General features: G+C 46.4%; 1 long non-coding RNA gene across 1 annotated transcript; it reads left to right on the top strand.

The window, feature by feature from the left end:
• Positions 1-5,894: 5,894 nt before the first annotated feature.
• On the top strand, positions 5,895-7,294 carry LOC140218833 (uncharacterized). The gene is made up of 2 exons (XR_011895022.1): positions 5,895-6,185; positions 7,141-7,294. It is a non-coding gene; the product is annotated as an uncharacterized lncRNA (long non-coding RNA).
• Positions 7,295-9,581: the final 2,287 nt, after the last annotated feature.

Raw genomic sequence — 9,581 nt, 5'->3', positions numbered from 1 at the left:
TCGTGCAGTTAAAAGCAGCCGGCACATTGATGGCGCTGTAGATTTCTTATAAAGTAAGTGTGAAAGCTTGGACAGGTTATCTTGGCACAAATCAACTTCATGAGATTAAGCACATGTGCCCAACCTTGCACGTCTGCCTTTACAACCGATTCTCATACATTATACAAGAAGCACTTCAGCGCTACGGTAAACCCCACAAGGTGTGCGAGAACATTGTGCGCGCTCCTGATTAGGTTTCTGAGCGTTGGTGGCATCAGGCTAGGTTTCCTGGCATCATGATGCATAAAAACGGCTGCCTGGAGGAAAGCATTGGGCACATTTTCAGCACATTCTAACATATGGATCAGCACGAATATGTACGTTAGAACAAAAAGTGCTGAAATATTAAGATCAGGGTTTCCCTGGACGTATTTTAGCTGTTTAACAATAAGAGCTAGAGAAAAAATACTCTGATTTTGTGACAATAATGCTGACATGAAATATGAGATCCGACACAGTACCCGTGGTGGAACTGGCCCCTAAACTACAGGGCTACATTGAGCCACGATATGTTGGTTTGATAAATACCAGTAATTGGAAAATGGCTCGCGCTTGAATTTCCTGTATGGTGGCGCCGCTGTGCAGTGTTGGGGGTCCGTTTTCAACAACAAGCACTATGTTTCAGTTAATATTGAAAGCAACTGTATTCTCTCTTTTTTTTTTTTCTTGGGGAGGGGTGTGTGCTTTTTTTAGCGTCTAACCACAGTTCCCAAGTTATCAGTTAGCTCAAGATGCGCTTGCATGCGTTTCGAAAATCCAGTGTGTTGTCACGGGCTCAATAGCGAAAGAGCGTTATCTTATCAGATTGCGCACGCGAAGCGAATACTAGCGTACATTCTCCATCACATTGGAGGACCCGAGATCGCGCTGCAATGTACGAGCATTGCAATCTGACGAACCGACGCGTTGATCCATAGATCGGAAACAAAGGAAGCACTTTGCGAGCAGCCATCGTTGCGCTTTGAGTGTTATTTCTTTTCCAGCGCAAGCTCACCTTAGAATGAGTTATATTCGTGACTCAAGCTTTTGGAAGCGTTTTGTTCTTGACATTACTACAACGTGAGATTATTGAGGTGCTCCATCTTCATTGAGTGAATACTGGGAAAAGGAACAGGCCTTTTCTTGTGTCTGCGTTTGCACATTTACTGCACCAATTTATTTTTGATACCTTACTTTGTATTTTAGGGGGCTGTAAAGCACAGCAACCTTTTATTAACAGGAGGCTTTAATAACACAGAAAATTTTAATGCTTATTAGTTGGCTTTCACCTCATGGTAAAGAAAGTCGATAAAGATATCCTTATGATAATTAAAAGGCTATCCGCTTGACAACTTTCCATCTGAGTTCCCCTTTGCAAGCTGATACAGACTTGCAGGTGGTTCGTATCGGGGGCCCTCGACATATGTTTAACAGTCAAATAGAGTTATTCCGAATGTTTCATTTCAGGAAGGCGTGTTAACCTGCTGTCTTTCATTCCCGTTCGCAAACACGCATAAGACGAAAGTGCTGCGTGAAGAGCGTCCTTAGTCAAAACTAACGAGCTACCGTAACTCACCTCGCCTATACGCTGTCATTAAGCTTAGATATGAAATATATATATTTTAAATCGACGCATCACGAATCCAAAAAGAGCTGCCCGCGACCAGGCAAGCTAGGTCTCTTTCATTTCGTACTTCGTAGTAGCGGCTAATAGTAGCTCAGGAATCAGAGCACTGATTGTGGATATGGCAGAGAAGGCATTCTATATAGTGCCTCGTCACGCATCGAAAATTGCCCGCCATGCTACTGACCATTCCTTGAAAATTGTGTATGTGAGGCCCAGCCATTTGCAACACAGCAGCTTTGTTTTGCGATGGGAGAGTCCAGGTAAGAGATAGGGTGGTTATGGAGATAAAGACACGCTATTTTCTGCAGTAAAAAATGGCTTCATTTATTGAGAAAAAGGAGGAGCCAGCATCAGTGGAAGCACATCTCAGCAGATTGGGGAAGAAGCGGGGGACGAAGAGGAAAAGCTGGAGCTCGGGTAGCAGGCAAAGTCGCAGTTTAGGGTCGAGAGAATATAAGCGAGAGTTGGTGAAACCAGTTGAATTCCAATGTAGATGTGTGATGTGCCGATTAAATGATTGGAGTCACCGCCCTGCATCCGCCCTTTGCGGTATAGTATAAGCACCCGCCGTTCTTGGTAACAAACGCTTACTGAAAAGCAATCTTCGCAATTAATTATTCATCAGCCATGCCTCACCACGTATTCCTTAGTGGCAGGGTCTGTGGATTACAACTACGGTGTCCCGACAAGTTACGACCATAACGTGACGCTTGCGGTTACGGTTGCCATACTCGTGTCTCTTACTATTGCGCTAATACTATAAACATGGGTTTACTGCACAAGTTAGTGAACAGATATTTTAGAACCGCGTTTCTCGCCTTACATACGCTCAACGCAAGCACCATTGTAGCATGATACGGTACGCGTCCCTTCAAGACAGAGACGCGAACGCAAACATAAGAACGCGTTAGAAGACAAGGTACAGTCTTGGGCCTCGTGCCAAACATATCCAAGCCAACAATATGTTAGCAATCATGCCATCGTTTCTACGCAAAACGGTTATGTATTTAAATTTCTGGAGTAACAGTGCAATGCGCCGCCTACGGGAGCGCGTGAAGCCGCCGGCGGCCATATTGTTAGAGGAAAAGGAGCGCGGCTACAGTACGTGGCTGCGGTATACGCGCCACGCAAACTGTGTTGGCGGTTCTGCGTTGAAAAATAACGTTAAACCCCTTTAGGAAGTATATCAGTCAGCCATTGTGTGTCGCTGTTGTAAAAAAAAAATGTCATGGTGGTGGGTGCCTTGTTTTCTGTGTACGATATGCTACCAGAAATGATAAACAGTCGTTTCCTGTTTTGCTTATTCAGTAACCTGCCGCGTGCATCGGCACTGTGATGCCCTTTCGTCGATGCGCGGTGCTGGCCCGTACTGACACGACATGACCTCGAAAATTTCTTTGAAATATCACTATTTGTGTAAATGAGCGTTTTTGGTTTAAACCTAGAAAAATATTCAACGGTAGCTCTAATTTTTGTCCGGCGTTTCAGTTCTAGCTGCAAAGAGTCGGTGAAAGCAAATTTACAATAAAACTAAGGCGACCCACAATCTGCACGCAGCCGCAAGCCTACAGGCGCTCCAATGAGAATAACCTGTCAAAGTTCAAGTCATGTGTCAGCTGGCGGCTTAAGCAATCTTTACTTTTTTTTCGTTTCTGCATCCGTTCTGTTTGCGTCTGCAGCAAAAACGAGAAGTGGGAAGGCAGACAAACAGAAATTGGTGGAGGGAAGTGGTAGCGTAATGGCTAGAGTACCCCTGCCCCCCCCCCCCCCCCCAGAAAAATAACTAAATCACGAATATAGGCTGACGAATAGGGGCATCATAAGATCGAGCACTACGGCGCGTGTTGATCTTGTTCAGGATGACGTCAGCGTTTCATTCAGCGTTTATTTCTGAGAAAATGAGTTGAAGTTACGTTTACTTGCATCACACTGGCGGGCGTAATTAGGCAAACATTGACAGCATTTCATTAGAGGGTACATGACTGCTCTGTGGAGATTACGTATGACAATGACAAAAAACACAGAAAGCTTTGCTTACATCGATTTGCACATAGGTTGGATCCGCATAATTTTTTTACTATCAATTTATATGCTTAAGAATGGCGCTCAATAACGCAATATTTCCATTCACAGTGAGAAAAAGCGGCTGTCGTATCCACAGTAGAATTTATTTAAATGGCTTTAATCCCATGTACATTATATCGTTGGCAATTTCCATGGGATTGGAGTCGTCAAAATTGGATACAGGTGACAGGGAAATCAGGAGGTTGATGAACGGCAAGACGATAGAAGCTTGCACAAGACCTCAGGGATATAAAATGATTTTTTGAGCAGCTTGGTCAGGGGGCCATGCAATGGTTTCCACGTCTAATAAAGATCCTCCAAAATATGAACAGAGGCCGACAAAAAGCGGGCATTTTTGGAAAGGTGAAACCGCTTGAAATTTCAGCACAGCATTAGCCAATATAAATGATGACTTAAAAATAAGAAACCATAACGTTTACAGGGTGGCCAAATTTTGGTACAAATAAATTAGCTGTTTAAGCAGTTCAGCTGAAACGCAATGGTGCGAAATAAGGCGAGAATGTCGGCAAGTATTGAACAAAGGTCAAGTAGGTCGTGTGGCCGGCGCCAGCGCTCGGCAGCTGTCAAGCGACTGCACGTATTAGCGATATGCATGGTCGTCAGTTACAGGGTGATTCGGGTCTGAATTATTAGACGCAGACTCCGTCACATTGAATACAGTGCATTCTACGGTTTCATTCTTCGACAGCTGGCACCGATTCTCGTGCCATGAGGATGGGAACAAATTGTCTCACGTGCTGGCTGTCACCTTCCTCAAACTGCTAACATTCCTTCCCCTCCGTAGTTGCTTAGCTTTTATTCGGTTCGGCTGCTAATCACGAGGTCTCGGGATGGAATCCCAACCACGCCAGCCGTATTTAAATGGGTGTGAAATGCGAAAACACCCGTGTACTTAGGGTCAGGCGCGCGTTAAAAAAATCCAAGTCGTCTAAATTATTCCCTAATCGTCAACTACGGCGTGCCTCACAATGAAATCGTGGTTTTGGCAAGTAAAACATTATGATGTGTTATGTAACATTCGTTAAGGATGTCCTGGGCAGTCGCACAACTGTTGAATACAACTAAGTGTCAGGAGTTATGCACGAGGTCTTTGAGTATGTGGATAGCCTTTATGGCGTTCGATAGCTGTTAGTTTACATTGCGGCGAAACGGCAACATGGTAGAGAATGTGGAGAACATAAAAATCCCGCATATATTACTGCACAGTAATTTTAAATAGCGTTCTTGCTTCAGGCAAGTGGATAACCGTCATAGGAGACTACTTTGGAAACTAACTGCAAGTACTGTATATGTCATACCCAAGGGTGTACCTGGCCTGGTGGCCGGTAAATGTGACCTAATATTGCGAGCAGCTTGGGCCATAGCACGCTAGCATAGCATGGACGACGACACAGACTGGAGTGACTAGCTCAAGAGTGGACAGGGAACACTAAAGATGCTACCAGGACAAGCGCCCAGTTGGAAGTTTGCACTTATCCTTGTCGCCTCTTTAGTGCCCCGTGTCCACTCATGAGTTAGACACTGCAGCATGGAATACCAACTAGCCCGGTCTCACAACCTGCGACGACACAGGGACAGTTTGCTCAATTCTTGGGTCGTGACATTTGTGTCAAGGTGAAAATACCAACATATCTATGTATATATAAAGCACGTCTAGATTTGCAGCTGCGGCGGTAGCCCATGAGTGCGCATTGCAGAGTCACTAGTGAAATAATTGTGAGCAACTTAACGAATTCGATAGGTGAAAATCGAAATCCGTCCACGACGGCGTCTCTAGTAGACGCTATAGGCACGTTTATAGTCCGACGTTATCGGCGCGCGGGCGAGCGTCGTTCGCGGTCGGTTGCGCTACGCCAGCCGAGATGCCATCCCGTCTATAGACCAGAACACGCTAGCCTCGCACCCAGGCTAATCGAACGCATACTCTCGCACCCGGATTGCCCGGTCGACCAGCGCCATTTTGTTCTGGGCTGCCAAAGCGTGTTCGCCGGCGACCAGCAGACATGGCTAGCGCTAGCTCTAGGACTCCAAAGTGCGGAAATGTGCCCGTTCACGCGAATCCAAAGTACAAGAAGTCATCTGGGCATCGTTGCGTCGTGTTTGGATGCCAAAATAACCAGCGGAAAAGGAGCAGGTTGCTTAGCGCTGTTTGCGAAGAGCACAATACGCGTAGGGAATCGTCCCGGTGCGGTGTTTTCAGCCTGCACCGATTTCCATCCGCAACGAAGAATGACAAGCTGCGCCACCGGTGGATAGCTGCAGTGAATAGGAAGAACTACCAACCCAGTGAAAATGCACGAGTGAGTATTCGATCTGTGTATATTTTGGTGCCACGTTCAACTTTGCGCCCTACGAACGTAATATGTGTAACACGCAGGTTTGCTCCGAGCACTTTCTGGACAAGCCCACAGAGCAGAATCCCGCGCCGGTGCTTCGCCTTGGCTATAACAAGAAGGCAAGCCTTTTCGTGTTTTCATTCAGGCAGAGCTCCCGACGGTTAAGCGGAACAGTTGTGTTTGCGGTTAGCGATACTTGCAGCTGCTGCACGGCATGACCATTAAGCGTGAACGACAAGTTGTAAACGATAGTATGTTGCCCTGCTGGTGAGCGTTATTGCTAATGAAAGTAAAACGAAGTCTGCTCGTCACGTAGCATGCGTCGACAAAAACGTAAACAACGACTGCTCGTCGCCGAAGGCGTTCTTGCAGCGCGCCTGTCTTTACGAGCTGGTGTTGCAGGTGTCATTCGTAACGAATTCATTTGAGCATCCTGAGCTCTAAACTGCGTGCGGGCTGTTATGCAGGGCAAAGCGCAAAATTTTTCCGTTCATAAGGCGAGGAAAATAAGGTGCTTAATTATTGTTGTATTTTGTAACAAAATTTTGCTCGTTCTCACCAGTTTCTTTTACTGTTTTCTAAGGGAGCGCTAACAATCCGATATGGCCTCGCACAAGCGAAACAGGTCTGATACCAGGTAGCTGCAGTTGGTGGGGCTAATTTTTTTGGAATGCAGGTGCGGTTGTTGTCTTGTACCAAAGGCTTCCCTGATGATGCAGCTTTAAGTAGGGATGGTAATTTTATGTGCCCTGTCATGGTTTGTGCAACTGTACAAAACCTGCATCCGTCATGCTCGCCCTGTTATATGGGCTTTGACTGCACATGTAGTTGAACATTATAACTACTGTAGTTCCTCATTTTCCAATGAGTGCAGGTTTAGCATCACATGCTGCTTGTTCGATTACTGTAGGCTTGTGTTCTTAATGTTGTACTCTTAAGGGGTTGCACGATACAATTGGCCTGGTGCATTTTCTATTTCATTTTGAGAGGACTTTATGTCTTCGCAACAGTGATGGCATGGGAAAGAACTACAGCCCTTCTTACTATTACATATATATTGTTTTCAATGTGCAGGTGGTGAAGGGCAGGCGTCTGCTAATCAGGCAGTCAAACGACCTCGCCAGTTGGTTGCCAAACGCGGCCAACCCAGTAGTGACCATGACAAACAAGACCAAACTGAAAGTGCAGAGGACAATGTTCTGCGTGCTTTAATAAAATGTGGCACCAACACAGTGCTGTAAAATCCTTCACAGGTTACGTGCTTACGTGGTTACCCGATGTATTCGCTTCTGCAGTCTGCACATCACTCAGTGTGGCCATTGCGGACTTGCATGAGGTCTTGAAGTTTGATTGAATCGAGACAGCGAAAATGACAGGCTAGAAAAAACGCGAAACACGCCTTCCGCCCAGCTAAAAAGCCCAAGTTTCGCTTTCGCGCCGGGTCGCATCTCCCGGCGTGGCAGCCCAGGCCTGCTACTTCGCGGCGCTTGGGATAGATGGCGCGACCGGCGCTCATCAATATGGCGGCGCGCTTTGAATTCACGGTGTTCTGGTGTATACTTCAACGCGCGCGCCGTCGGCTGCTATCTTTGGAGCATGCGCAGAACCTTCGCCAAGTCGCGCGCCGTCCACAAAAGCCGCCTGCGGAGTTGTGTTGGCGCCTTTTTTCTTCGCGCGCAATGCATTGTGGGTCGACGCAGTCGGCGGCGCCGGCGCGAGAATAGAGCAGGAGCCAAATTTGCGCCGGGCCCGTCGGGGCGCACTGGCAGCCGCCGGTTACGTCGGCGCTGCAGTGCGTCGGACTATGGACGACCGCACGCCAAGTTTCATCCATTTCATCCTAGTGTTCCTGTATATGCTCCCGCAGGGAGCAGAGTTGCGCATACCTTTTCCGGCGCCGCTCGCACCGCTATTGGCCGAGCGCGAAAAATGACGTCAAATGATCCGCGCCGCTGCGAAGCCAACTTTACGGGTGCATCGCCAACTCATGCGAATTTGTCGTTTCCGTCAGTGCCATCGCCATTGCAATCAGCGGACCGTCGATCGTGCGTTGAGAGGAGCAGCTGCGGGTTTCAGGTACGGTATTCGACGATGTGAAGTCAAGGACCTTGGTGAAGTGATACGAAACACATCGTACTGGCACTTGTATTCCAGTATGACGGGGTGCGGCGCACCACACTGCACAAACCGCACGGAAGTCAGCCATAGGAGTAAGTGCTTCAGCCAAGCAAACTAGCTGGAGACACACTGATACTATAGTGAGAGTGTTGTTGCTAACAAGTCTGGGCTTCTGGAGTTTGAATGCACCCTTCAGAGTTTAAAATTGAAATGAATAATATGTACCTCTCTCGTCAACCGCAATTTCTGAAGAGCTAGGACATCGTTGCAGAAAGCACACAAGGGAACAAGGATAAAACGGGTGCTAAGTTGGCATATGCATATTTAGCTCTCGAGCTGTGATAATTGTAATATATTCCCTCTCCGTGTGAAGTTTTGAGAACAGTAAAATTGATTGTAGTCAATTTATTCTCTTGAAGTGCACAGGCTTATTTATTTTGTTAACTAATTGCTGCCATAGAAGCTAAGCCGGAACTGTATGTGTGCTAGCTTGTGAGCATCATGTATCGGCCAGTGGAACAAAAACTTGTCGTTCATTTAAACACGCTAGAAATCTACGTTGTGCTTTGGTGAATGCTGTTTCCTGTGGGCGGGAGTGGAGGGAATGCACTGTTCAATGACGTAAAATTTCCTTGCCTCTGATGCGATAGGTCACAAAGCTTTGTAACCTGGCTTTTTGGCCAAAAGCTGCTTCAGTGATTTCATTGTTTTGATACAGTGTCTTCAACTACTGGCTTTTTTCCGAGTGGTAAGAGATCAAGAAAAATGTGTTGTCAGATTACAGTCTGCACTGTGTGAATAATTACTCTGCAAGTTTGCCCATCTTGATGTGATTAGTGCAATAAAAATATCCTACTCTTAATAGCTTGTTGCCTTTCCAGTTTCTTTGAATTCTGCCCCCAAGGTTCCAAAAACCAGCACACTTGGCCTGCTGCCAGCAGCCGTTCATGCATTCCCTTGTATGAAATAAATTTGATCTAGAAGCTCTTGCATCTTGAATCTTTTTCTACTTGCAGATTTGCTGCTACTATATAGCTGATTAGTCTGCGGTATTAATGAATCATAAAAGCAAGCTTTGCTTAAAATGTGCGCATGTGAACATTTGAAATGCGCTTAAATCTGTGTCTGCACCGCATGTTTCGAAAACGTGCAGCTGTTGTGAACGATGGTTAGTGATAAATGACGCTCTGTTAACGGTCACTGACATAACTGCAGGCACGATAGCTCTCTTGGCGACGGTCATTAATCGGCTGGTTTCGGCAGCCAAAATGCGCTAAGTGTCCACCTTACGTGTGTGAAGTTTTGCACTCTTTAAAAGATTTCTTGCTTTCTGACAGTGATAAGACAACTTCATATGCATGCTGAAAATCATTGCACCGCGTTTTGTGGCAACGTAC

Source organism: Dermacentor andersoni, chromosome 6, assembly GCF_023375885.2.
Source record: "Dermacentor andersoni chromosome 6, qqDerAnde1_hic_scaffold, whole genome shotgun sequence".
Classification (NCBI taxonomy): domain Eukaryota; kingdom Metazoa; phylum Arthropoda; class Arachnida; order Ixodida; family Ixodidae; genus Dermacentor; species Dermacentor andersoni.
This window is presented reverse-complemented; position numbering and strand designations above follow the sequence as displayed.